The 13,795-nt window shown below is 35.7% G+C and overlaps 1 protein-coding gene across 9 annotated transcripts in view; it reads right to left on the reverse strand.

The window, feature by feature from the left end:
- PTGFR (prostaglandin F receptor) overlaps positions 1–12,129 on the reverse strand; it is a 102,943-nt gene extending 90,814 nt beyond the window's left edge. For 2 of the 9 annotated variants that reach the window (XM_038183109.2, XM_072041637.1), the window contains exon 1: positions 11,980–12,029. The gene's annotated coding sequence lies outside the window, so the exon portion shown is untranslated. Of the gene's footprint in view, positions 1–2,928; positions 3,001–11,979 lie in introns of those variants that run through there. The other 7 variants (XM_072041638.1, XM_038183110.2, XM_038183105.2 and 4 more) reach the window with 7 other exon arrangements.
- Positions 12,130–13,795: the final 1,666 nt, after the last annotated feature.

Raw genomic sequence — 13,795 nt, forward strand, 5'->3', positions numbered from 1 at the left:
ACAATATATAGGGGTGGCTAGCTGGGGGGAGGGGGCCGGACTGCTCGGGGTTAGGCTGGGCATCGGTCAGCGGGTGGTGAGCAATTGCATTGTGCATCACTTGTTTGTACATACTATTACTTTCGTATTATCACCATTGTATCATTATTATTATTATTGTTATTATTATTTTTGTTATTATTATTTTCCTGTCTTATTAAACTGTCTTTATCTCAACTCACGGGCTTCACTCTCCATTTCTCTCCCCCGTCCCAGAGAGGGAGGGGGGAGGGTGAGCGAACGGCTGCGTGGTGTTTAGCTGCCGGCCGGGTTAAACCACGACACCTATCAAAAGAATTATGATCTGCTCTGCACTAATTTTCTCTTTCAATCCTTCACCTCTTCATCATCTGGAGGATTTGTCCTTTCTCAGTTTTTCTCATATCTGTAGTAGTGAATAGTGTTGATGACATTTTCCTCTTGAAATGAGGAGCAAAAGAAGGAGCCTTCTGGGAATAATCTAGTCCTTATCTGCATGCATAGTAGCTGTGCCCTCAGTTTTAATATGAAAATGATTTTATCTGAAAAGTAGGTCATCTACCACAGGTGCAGTTGCCATTCTTGCCTTCATCTAGAGCAGAAATATTTCTTCTGAAAATATTAGAAACACCTCATGAAATAACTTAGAACCTTTCATGTTAATGGAAGATTTTTCACCAATTATATGAGAATCTCTGCTTACAATCTCTGCTTATTGTGTCCAGAGTGAGCCTTCCAAAGACAAATAGAAGTTTTTGTGAAAGATAAACAAAATGGCCTTTAAAATCATATTTGGAAAACAAGACAGTCTTTTAAACAAATTCAGTCTATTTTTACTATCATTTATTTGGCTGCATGTTATAACCTTGCAACGTTGCACTGTATCCACTAGGATTATCTGTACCTCTTCAGATATAGTTGATAGGACTTTTCATTCACATTGTTGATAAATGTCCACTTTGCAGCAGATTTGCGGTAATGTCTTATTAACATGAATTAGGTCTTTTTTTCTTTTTTTTTTTTTTTAAACAAAGTTTTCAAATTCCAGTTCACATTTCTATAAATGTAGCTGGGGGGGGGATAAATAAATAAAATAAATAAAGCAACTTCTCTTATATAGCAAAACTCAGGCTCTCTTAAGTATCATGAGTGTGGTCATCTTCCACAATCCATTTGGCCTCAATCCCTTGCTCTCACTGTGTCCCAGAAATACACTGGACAGCCTACCAACTGTCTGTTGAAAAACCTCACCAAAGCTCACTTTGCTCACAAAACATTATACCAGTTCTTTTTTCCTCCAGTCTAAGGTACAAAACCTAAAACCTTGGGAGGAAGCATAACAGCAAACACTCCACAAGGGCAGAATGTAAGAATTTGCATTTTAGTATTTGTTTTTCACAGGGGTTTTCTTCTGACAAGGTGGAGATGGCACTTTGTGAGTCAAGAGAGCAGGTGAAGAAGGGAGAGAGCTCAGAGGAGTGATTTTTTTTCCTTAAATGACAGATGCTAGAAAAATCCTCAGGCCATTTCTTTCTGCTACCTATGAAGTAAACTGGAGGTGCTGTGTGAAAAAACATGTCTCTCCAGGTGTCACTAAGCTATAAAGCATACAGTACTCAAACACCTTTACCAGCAGCAAAGCATAGCAAATGACGTGAACAGACAATTCACCTCCATCACTACTAATAGTGTGGTGTTTCGTTGCTATGGTTTTAATGCCTTAATAATGATACATCCACAGCTTCTCTAGTAGCAGATTTGCCATTACATATAGTACAGCACATTTAGTTATGAGTACAAACTAACTGATTCCTTCACCATGCAGATATGATTTCCATATAACAGAGCTGATGTCTGACCTGAGTTGCAACTGTTAGCTGGCATGCTCTGCAAAGCAAAACTTTATCTCTAGGCTTTCAATAGCCACATCAACCCTCCCAAACTCACTGCATTAAGTTCCCCAAAGTTTTTGACCTGGACAATATTGTCTATCAAACTTCCATATATATGAACAGCAGAAATACAACCTAATGATCATAGAATCATAGAATGGCCTGGGTTGGAAGGGACCTCAAAGATCATCTAGTTCCAACCCCCTTGCCATAGGCAGCGATGCCACCCTCTACATCAGGTTCCTTAGTAAAATGTCAGTAAAATTTCCATTGCTTTTAGAGAGCAAGAGACTGTGACCATGAGATACAATAAGCATGTTTGCAATAAACTGTTAAAACACAGGGTGTATTTCAGAATGAGATTAAAAACACAGATTAGTCAATAAACTGCAAATATACGACAGACAGAAGAAATCCCCCCTTTTCTCCCAAATTGGTATTAATAATAATTGCCATACCTATTTTTATAGGAATTTGCTTGAGATATAAAAGCATTTTAAAATGAGAATTAAATTACTCTCATTTTATGTTGTTATTCCTAATTGTCACAGAAATAAGCATGGTATAGATTGTCGAACAGAATATAATTGGCAGAACTAGAAATGTCATCCTGTTCCTCAAACACAAACTCATTGGAAATCATTCTTGTAAAAATCTCTTTCCATAACCCAAAACACATTTTACTTCTAATTCATCATAGTGAAGTTATGTCTGTACTGTTTTTTGCATTCTGTTCAACCCAGACAACAGAGACTCTATAGCACCTAATGTAAACAGGTAAAATTTACACATAATTATAACACAGCATAATGCTATTCATAAGTTTAAACCCTGTCTTCACCTCAGTTGAAGTCTGGCTGTTGATTATTTGCTTTTCCCCATCCCTGCACACAGGAGGTTTCAGCTAACCGTTCCTGCCCAAACTTTTTATTTTGTTTCAGCTGGTCTCCCATCCTGGAGCAGAAACTGTTCTGAAACTTGCTATTTAAAAAACTTGAAGTCTTTTAGTATAACTCACCAAATATTCTCTTTTCCTGTAATCCAGTCCGGGTTTGAATAAATCTTGCTTAAGCAATAATTCTAAAAGCTGCAGATATGATGATGGGTGATGTCTTAACTGACATGTACAGCAACTTGCATATTTCCTTGCCTTCAACAGTAATACCACCCTTAATATTTCCAAGAAAGACTATTGCTTTTTCATGGCTGTACTACATTCTCGGTTGAGTCATTGTGTGAGTGAGGAATAGTAGTTTTCCTTTTTCTCTGGTGTGAGTACATCCAGCTATTCCTACTTTATACAGAACAACAAAGTACACAAACTTTTGCTTTACTCTGTTGGATATCTTCTTGTCTTTATTAACCCTATGCTAAGGGTCATCCAGTTCTTTCATAATATTCTAATACTCTCTGATACTACTAAGACCTCACGATTTTGTATCAGCAATAAATTTCACTTACTTATTTCGTCTTTTTAAGGTTGTTAACAAAAACACTGGATAAGACTAGTCTCTCTTCATTTGGCTTCAGATTCTTGTAAATAATCACTACATCCTCTTTCTTCAACTAATCATATCATTTTGGTATCATGATTTACTGAAATGTGTCAGACCTAACACATTTTCTTTTATACCAAGAAAGAACATCTTATAAAAGCTTGCTGTGGTCTAGCCCACCTTTTCCTAAGTTACATTTTAGCCGATTTTTCTCATCTCTCCATGACTTACCTTGGCTTTCAAAAACAATTTTAAAATATGCATTAAAGTAACAGGAATGTGTCAGTAGTTATTACAGGTACTTTCTATCCATCTAGACAATAGGTCATATCTTAGCTATATTTCAGCTCTAGTTTTAGAAATTTCTTTGAGAACCAGCAAATGTTCAGATTTCTTTGTGTGTGTGTGTGTGTGTGTGTGTGTGTGTGTGTTGAGGAAGAGACCTGGGAAAGAGCTGAAGTCACTATGACTTGCCTATGAATGAGCTCAAGGCCAGGGTTAGCAGCAAAAGGGTTAGAAAGTATGTGGGTTAGAAAGTACCACTTAAAGCAAACTAATGGATGATGCTAGTATTTCCTCTAGTCTCTCTGAGTAGTCTCTCCGCACAGTGTGGTCCCTGACCTAGAGATCAGCCTGGAGTTAAGTTCAGGCTGAGATAAAATCACAGTCCAGAGCTACATTTGTAATTGGAGATGGAAATGGGCTGCAAAATGAAACTGAGATCTACAAAAGGAATTCTGTGAAAAGAGACTGTCTGTTCCCTTTGAATGCATTAGCTCTGTATATTAAATTTATACCTTGCTTCCAGCTGCAGTAGCATCTGTACTCTTATTTTTGCCTCTCTCAACTGAATTCACTCTTTTCGCAGGACTAACATAACTATCCCATCTTTGTGAATTATGACCATGCCTAAGTATTAAGTCCCTTAGTCATAACCTAAATGGATTAAAACAATGCAATTTGCTCAGGCATAAAGTGATCACTGTTGTCAAACCTTAGCTAGGACAGGGCACTGCAGCTGGTCTCCTCAATAACTCAAGCAATAGCAACCTAGCCCTCACATTCCACACTCATTTGTCATAGGAAACAGAGAAAATTTTTAGATCTCAGCTCTTGTACTCCAGGAACTTAGTTTCCTAAGACAGTGGAACTAAGAGATTACTGAACATCTTTGGAAAGATGTTTGAAAAAGTTACTCCAGCTCCCCATTTTAAGATATTCCTTAGAGAAATGGCCCTTTCTGAAGGCCAATCCATAACTGTAACAGAAAGTTGTCACAAATATAATCATTTCTTGCTCCAGTGCAAAGTGCCCATCTCCAGTCCACATCCTCTAAAAATACTCAGCAAATGTTACATTTATACATATATATATATATATATATATATATATATATATATATAAATCCCCAAGAGGATGACAGGAGAAAAAGAAAAAAATAAAATAAAGCTATACAGTTTAGCAATTTAATTTAGCACACTACTAGAAGTATTCAGTTACAGCGGTAGACACCTAATTAGTTACACAGCTAAAATGAGTCATTGTTCTTCCTCAAAAGGATGTAGCCAAATTTCAGTGCGTATGCACAAAATTAGCTTCATCATTTGTACTACAGTAATACAGTCCAAATCCTTAAAGCAAATGGAAAGACTCCCACTCATTTTAGTCAATTTAACTTGTCCCTGGACTTCCTTTCCACGGTTTGTGAGGGAGTGGAAAAGAAAAAGAGGTAGATAAAAATCACATTGTGGTACTAAGTTGACTTTCAAGTCAAAATAAAAAAGCTGTCTGTAATTAATGAAAAACAACAGATAAAATGGAACTTTTCAGAATCGGAAGTTTCCAAAATAGTGGGACAAATATGTCTGGGGCATTAGAGAAAGAACAGCCTAAAGAGACATGGGGAAACTGATTTTTCTGGACCAAGAATGCTATAGAGGTTTTATAAATCTTTCCAAGTCATTTTCTCATAAGATTACCATTGCAGACTAGGAGTTTTGGTTCAGGTTGTTTGTTTTTTTTTTAACTGTAGGTAGTTTAAAAGAAGTCTTTCTCGTGGTGTATTTTAATGAAGAAGAATCAAACAATTCTTACTAACACACCACCTTATGGTATTTCAGAAACAAGAGTAATGAAATATGAATGATTTTGTACATAAAGTAAGAAATCATCATTTGTTACAGAAGAGTATAGTAACATAACTGTGAAGAAATTATGGGGTACAGTCTTAATGAGGCCACTTTCTTTCAGAAACAACTCAAAGTGGTGTGTTGAATATATTTTGCCTCTGGAAACAATCCTGCATGACACAGATTAAACCCATTCCTTGCCTTAACCCACTTCCCCTTCTCATATTTCCAAGTATGACATTACTAACTCAGCTACCAAACAATTCAGGCAAGGCAGAAGCTGAGCATTTTGTTCAAAACTAGGCCACAATAGGGCCTGAAGTTTAAGATACCATGCAGGTTGTCTATGGATATTCATACAGGCCTGAGCTTAAAAACAGACCCATTATAATTTATCCAACTAAGAATTCAGACTTAATTTGCATTTAAACTTCAAAACAAGTTTGTTAAGAGAAACATCTTCTAGACAGAAACTAGCAGAGAGCATCGGAAGGAAGACAGCAAACACAACGGAAGTATAGATGTGGAAGAGGACAATATAGACACAAGCACTCTATGACATGTTTTTGTAACTTAGTTCTTCATTAATCCATTTAGGTTTATTGAAAATTACCCTAAGCTTCATTTAAGATAAGCCTTTGTGGTACCACAATTGTCTTCCAAGTTCAGTGACAACAGTAGATGAGTTACACAAGGAGAAAAAACATTACTGAGGTTACAAAACCAAACTCTCAAAAGTTAAGAAATTCCAGATTTAGGATTGCCTAATATAGCTTTTGATACAAGCTTTAACCATGCAATAGCATTTTTGCTCAGACCTCAAGCACAGTACAGGATGGATAATCCTCCTGTCAGAAGTTCCTCAATATTGTGTATTATACATGTTTTTTCCAAGATATTAACTCATGACTTTACTCTAATATAAGGCTTTCAAACATTTCATGAAATAATCTTTATTGTACTTCAAGAAGAAATATGTCATTTTACAACAGGAACATTAGCAAAAGAAAGCAGAAAGATTAAACAGCAAGCGATAGACCTACAAATTTCACTCATTTAAATAAGAAGGAATTTAGACAAATAAAGTAGGCAACTCAAAATTAAATTTTAAATTACAAACAAAAATGGATGTGTTTGTTGCATTTATTAATGAATCAAAATCTGCATACTTGAAACATGAAAGCTGAAATCTGCTGGACTATACTCTTATTTATGATGACTTATTCCAGCATGTTTCTGGAAGAGATACCATGCGGGTGTCTGGAAGAGATAGCATAAAATGTTTAAGTGCTGTGTTCCCAACAGGATTCAGTGCACAGAAACATTATCATTAGTTTCATCTTTGGCATCCTTTCTGAGGACTACTTCCCTTCTTTTTTGTCAGAGGCATGACAGGTCTGGAGTACCAGGCAAGTTTAAGTACTCTTTGGCAGACTAAATGGCCCTGTGTTCAAACAGAAGCCACTCTCCTTTGTTGTTAAGGTTTTGAATTTCCTTCCCTTCTTTTTCAAGTGGTCAAGTGTAGTTGTGCCTTGAACAATGCTTTGTGCCTCCAACATTTCAACCTGTGTAGCTTTTAAAGTCAAAGCCAGGTGAAGCAAAAAGGGAGTCGATATCAGTCATTTGTTGGCTTAGTGCTTCTAGCTGAGAACAGCTAAGCTGACCAAAGACAGCTGCAGAAAGCTGAGCCAGAGTGAGGATGGAGCAGCAACACTTGAAAAAAGCACATTAGACCCTGTCTCCATCCATCACTTTGAGATCCGTTTTGCTTTTCACTTTTAAAAGCTTAGCGGAAGCAGTTAAATACTATTATGTTAACTATTTACAATGAAAAAAATAAACCTTGAGAATGTTCTGCCACCTGCAAAGTTTTTATTTTTTCACTGATTATGTAAGGGGAAGCTAGGAAAGAAGTTGGTGTTCTAGGGAAGGTAAATGGTTCCTTTGCTCTTCTCAGTAAAGGCTCCCAGGTACTAAGATATGAATTTTTGCTTTCAGTTCTAAAAACTTTATATCATATCAATAAATCTAGGGAATAGAAGAAAAGAAAATATAATTGGGAAAAAAATATATAACTCAGAAGCATATCAAATAATAATTTGTGAGTATGCTCTGCTCTTGCAGGAATAAAATCAGAGGTGGTTCTACCATTGCAGTACTGATGGGGGAAAGACACGACAAAAACAACAACAACAAAAATAATTTAAAACGGAAGTAATGAACAAAAATTTCCAAGCCTCAGCTGAAAAATAAGAAACCCACTGAAAAAAAGTTCCATTGAATAGAGGAGAAGAGGGCATTATATACCTATAAAATAAAATATTATATCCCTCCATTTATACCACTCCATTTGTAAATGCTCTTCCTGCTAACTGTAGCGAGTCAGCCCGTCCACATCTCTGTGTCACATTAATTATTTATATTATAAATAATTATTTTATTTGCTTTTCGTATGTTACTCAGTGAAATTATATTTGTACACCTGACTACAAAGGAAGATCTGATTTATTTACTTGGTTGTTACGTGAATATGTAGTACCGTTGGAAGAGGAAACTAAGAAAGTTAAGAACAAGAAAAGAAAAGAGATGTAGTAAGACCAAAGTTTCAGAGATATAGGCAAGGCTATTTTCTTTATAGTAGCAAATTTTGTGCTGTACTTAAAGTATATGACACTGTGGTTCAATATAACTGCCAAATTGAAATGATGTGTGAATCACCCATTTCAAAATAACTCCTACTTACCTTGAAATGGAAATACCAAAAAATCTAAACAAATAAGGGAATGTGGTTTTACAGTATTTTTCCTTAACATGCAATGCATTGCCAAACACATGATAAAGCACAGAACTCAATGCCACCTAGGGTAACCAAAGTTCAAATGGGCTTAACACAAGACCTCAGCATCCCCAGTACAGTGGGACAATGACAAACTGTAAGAAAATTGTTTAGCTCTGCGAGAGCATGGAGTGTTTTCCAGAGACAGGGAGAAGGCTGTTCTATGTGGTACTTAGAAGAGATGAACTAACAGCTGGTAGAGGACTATTTTAAGACAAGACTGCTGTAGATGTTGTAAGAATTGTGGAACTCACCCTGAGACTTTCTTCTGCTTTTGCTCAGCAGAGCCCTTGCATAAAATGTTGCTTGGCCTGTTGTCAAACAGCAGCAGTAGTTGGTTCATCATACCTTTCCTCTGTCTCTGAGTGATTTTATTATTATTATTTTATCTACAGGATATTTAATTCTAAATTTATAAATAGTCCTAGGAGATAAGTTTATTTAACTCTTAGTTTTCTCTTGTCAACATCCCTGTCGCCAGTAAGCTAGACTCTCCACTTGCTTCTTTAAAAGTTGAGACAATAATTAATTCAATAATTTGTTCTTCATAAAACCACATTCACCTTATAAGAGAAAAAAATATATATATTCAGGAAAAAGAATCCAGTCAAAGATACATTGAGAGTAACTTTGAAAGACTCTACTTCATTTTTGGAGACTAACTTCTGCATCTCCTTGAGGCAGGACAAGGTGGTTTTTTTTTTTTGTTTTGTTTTGTTTTTTTTTTTTGCCACAGGATAAACATGACTCAACTCCATTTTCATGATTCCACTTAAAAAGGCATGAAAAAAGTTCCTATTACATCCACTAGAAAATTCATTTTCAGTGCTTTCATGTGATTGAAAAAGCCTTTAAAAAACAAAAAATAAAAAAAATGAGAACAGTAAGAAACCTGTGTCTGATGCCAGAAGGGAAATCTACTCAAAATGGTTACCACACCAAAATAAAACATTAGGCAAAAATTATTTATGTTAAAATCTAAGCACAGCTGAATACAAGGGCAACACAAAGACAAATGAAACACAGTATGTCTCTACATGCTGGGTATACCCAGAAACAATCTACAGAAATACTGATTAAACCCATTGATTATCTTTATATCTAGCTGATAGAAAATGTAATGGAGATGGGAGGAAAAAAAATGGAGATGGGAGGGAAAAGAAAAAGGAAAAAGGGGAAAAAAAAAAAACTCAAGGGAAGACCATTAAAGAATTTCAAGCATATGTAGGCTGCTGTTCCACTCCCCGCACCACCACCACCACCCCAAAAGAAAAAAAAAAGTCACACAAAGTCTAAAAAGGATCAGTATGCCAGCACACTTAAATATTGCCACTTTCTAGCCTCTTCCGTCTAGGAAAAAAAGCAAGCCTCAAGTTGCTCAAATTAAATCTCCACTCCAATTAAGAAAATGTTATAATCCGTAATAAACAAATGAAATCCAACATTCCTTGACAATGTATGAGCAAATCACTGCGAACAATTTTACTAAACTCTTTTATCTTCCCATATTTTCTTTTGTTTTTAATGTTTAATAGCTTTTATTTAATTCACCTCATTAAGTGCTGTGATTTTCATGATGGCAATTGTTTTCATTTGAAGCTAGCTTAAAAAAAATCAGCAAATATTAAGTATTTTCTAACCAAACCATATATATGATAATAATTTTTGCTAAGCAAAGGTCCAAATTGCAGATTCTACATTGTTGCAATTAAGGAATGACTCAGTGTACAGACTCAGTGTATTTCCAGAACATTTTGCCATCTAAAATTAATTATGTTCAATCCATGTTTCACATTACCTCAACTCACTCAGTAGGTATACAACCAATTTTATTGAGTATAAAACTTGCTAAAATAAGTCAGGAATTACTTTTTAGCTCTTATTGCCACATAATTGCCTTAAGATGTATGTGCAACATTAAAAAGCATTATTTTCCTTTGGATTTATTAACTAATTCACATGAACCACAATAAAAATAAATTGGATATATTTCTAGAAATCTAAAGTTAGGATTCCTGATGCTTTTTAGTATGAAAACTGGAGTCACAGGTTGAAGATTCAAAGGATCCATATTTGTGCCAGGGGAAATTTAGATTGGATATCAGAAAGAATTTCTTCACAGAAAGGTTGGTTAGGCACTAGAACATGCTGCCCAGGGCAATGGTGAAGTTGTTATCCCTGAAGGTATTTGAGACATGTGGATGTGGCACTTAGGGACATGATTTATCAGTGGGCTTGTAGTGTTAGGCGGATGGTTGAACTTTTAAAACCTAAATGATTCTATGATAGCAATATATTAAAATTAACGTGCCTGCTAAGTAAACTACGTTGTAAGAATTGCTAGAACTCAGCTGCAAAGTAACTGTGGATTATAAAGGGAAAGGATGTTTCTAAATGTTTGGTGGCTTTTTGTTGTTGTTGTTTTAATGTTATAAATAGCTAATTAACCTCAAAATTGCCAAGATATATTTTTCTTTGGATCTGAATTTACTGGAAAAACTTCATCCTTCCATCATCAAAACTTCTTTTTATGTTTTATCAAAAACAGTTTATAAAATCTCTGATTTCTGTGTGACTGAATTAAGAGGTCTTCACTTCCTCTTTGATATGCTCAATAGGAGCATAAAAGGAACTCTTGAGCTTTTTATACAGTGTAATGAAAGACACACTCTTCTCAGATATTTGTCAGTCTAACTTCTTGAGAAAAGTAAACATGTAGTCCATGAGTAATTTAATATTTCTTTTAAGTTTTTCTTTGCCAGCACTTGCAAATATTGCAAACCTACAGCATGTGCATGCATTTGGTCTCATGCCTGTGAATTTCTGGTAACATGAACCATTAGATCAAAATAGGAAATACTAAATTAAATTCCTGAAAAAAGAAAAAAAAAAAAAAGAAAAAAAAACTCTTCAGGCACTTCATTAGTCAGAGGTTTATAGGCAACAAGTAGAACAGTGATCTAAGAAATCTGTACTTTTCATATGAAATAAAATGGAGAAAACCGGATTGATATCATATTTTGTGTAATTCCAGTATATACAGGAATTGCTTATGGTGCTTAATCAGGACAGACAAAAAAAAAGTGGCAGGTGGCTACTCCATCCTTAATAAAGGATATTCAGAGGAATTAGGAAATTTCAGTATTAGACTGGACCTGACTTCAACAAACATAGGACTTATAGGACTGAATGCAGTTCAAGAAAATAAAATAGAGACATAGGATGAAAATTTAATGAAACACTACATTGACCAAGTCTTATTCCAGGTATGTCAGCATCCAGGGTTAGAAGCCTGCATTTTCATTGAAGTAGTACAGGCTCTGAGCTTTGATACCAAAATCAAATATGTAAAGAAGCAGGCATAGAATAGCTGGACTGTTATCAATTCACATCTGAGATTATTCTTATAGTCTTTACAAGATGTTTATATTAGGTCTAAATAAATGTTACAAAAGAAATGTTGCAGGTAAGGGATATACCTAGCCAAGATAAAGATTGCAGTTGGGAATAAAGAAAATTGAGTATCTAGTTGCAATAAACCAAAAAGCAGCAATGCTTCCAGCAGCTGAAAAAATATATATAAATAAATAAAAATAATTAACCTTTACCTGAAGAAATTCAAGGAGGCATTGGCAGGCCACGGTCTTCTACTACTACAACTGCAAAACTGTGGGTAAGAAGGAAACAGTTTCTTGGGGGACTAATGAGGAGAATTCCCTCTAGTTGTGAAATGTCTGAGAACAGCATCTTCTGCATGCTGAAACATGTCTAATTCAGAAAGCCTAGAAATATACAAGTGAATGAGTCATTAAGATTAAATACCAGTTCTTAAGACACTATGCAATGCTTGGATATCAAATGGAAGATATTTCAAGCAACTATGTTATGTGTACTTTTAACCATGAATTAACCTGTCCAAAATGTCATTTCTTCAATTAAATTGCTTTCAACATGTGTTTCGCATAGCTGTCTCGCTTCCAAAATTTGCCATGGCTTTCAGTTTTGGGCAAGTTTCTCTAAATACAGTCATCATCTTCATTTGCACTCTTTGATTGCATGGCTTTTTTTCGAACAGTGATCTTCGTTTTATATTCCAATAGAGCAGAGAAACTAATAGGAGAGAAGCAGCAATGCATTAATGAAGGGTGAACTCCTGTTATTTGTGTTCTGCTAGATAAACAAGCACAGCAACCCATGCTTTCCCTATTACTTAGCAGTGCCTGAAGGTCACTTGCCACAAGAAGAGCACGAAGAACGGTGGTGACTATTACTCACAGATCAACTGTCTGAAGCCATGTTCATACTGCCTCCAGTCAAAAACGCAATAATAGCAGTGATGTGGATTTTAAAAATTGCAACCTAGTAATTGTCTTTTCATTATTGCCTCATATAGGCTTAAGATGTGTGAACAACATTAAATACATTACTAGCACTTAGTTGTATTAACTGATTCAATGAAATAAAACCAAAAGAGTTAGGGCCACCATTCCTTTCTAGTACAAAAGCCAGAATCACAAAAGAGGACTTGAGAGCTCTCTATTAAATTGATATATCTGGGGTCTGATAAAGAAATAATCCTTGTACATGGCAAAAGTCCACAGACCAACCACCTAGCAGTTTTTGCACACAGCGGGATGGAAGGGATTGTTACAATCTTACAGTCTGACCTCCTGAATAAATTAGGCCATAAGATTTTATGTATTCATTTTGTTTGAATTGAAGCATTTCCTTCAGAAAAGCATTCCATTCAGATTTTAAAATGTCCAATAAGAGGAAATTTATTACAATCTTTAATAAATCATTCCACCAGAAAATCACCTACACTGTTTAAGACCTGCCTGCTTGGAATCTAAATTGCCTAGCTTGAATTTCATTGCATGGTTCTCATTATACCTCTGGCAGCCAGACAGGGGAGCTGCTGTTATCAAATCTCTGCTTCACATATGGTCAAGCTGCTCCTTTATCTTCTCCTTAACAAACTTTTTTGGATCCCAGTACAAAGCAAGGTTTCCAAATCTCAGAGCTCCTCTCTTAGACTTCCCTCATTAATAAACTCCCAGACCTGCATGTGATATTCCAGTAACTGCTGTATTGCAGGTAACTATAGGTTGAACAATTTCCTATTCCTCTGTTCAGACAGAAAAAATAAAATTAAAATTAAAAAATCACCTTTATAATGTTGCACTGGGAGCTCCCTTCTCCCCTAAGGCCTTTCCTGAGCCATTGATTCCCAAGACAGTCTTCCTTCATAAAGAAACGTTTCCCTGGTTTGTTTCCAGAAGCAAAATTTTAGGCTTAACCATATTAAAACGCATACTGTTTGGCTATACACAGAGCAAGATGCGATCATTATGTGGCTGTGGGTAAAAATAGTCCTGGCTGTATAGTCAGTCATGCACACATTTCCCTGTATCTGCAAGCACA

The sequence above is a fragment of the Anas platyrhynchos genome, chromosome 8, assembly GCF_047663525.1.
Source record: "Anas platyrhynchos isolate ZD024472 breed Pekin duck chromosome 8, IASCAAS_PekinDuck_T2T, whole genome shotgun sequence".
Taxonomy (NCBI): Eukaryota; Metazoa; Chordata; class Aves; order Anseriformes; family Anatidae; genus Anas; species Anas platyrhynchos.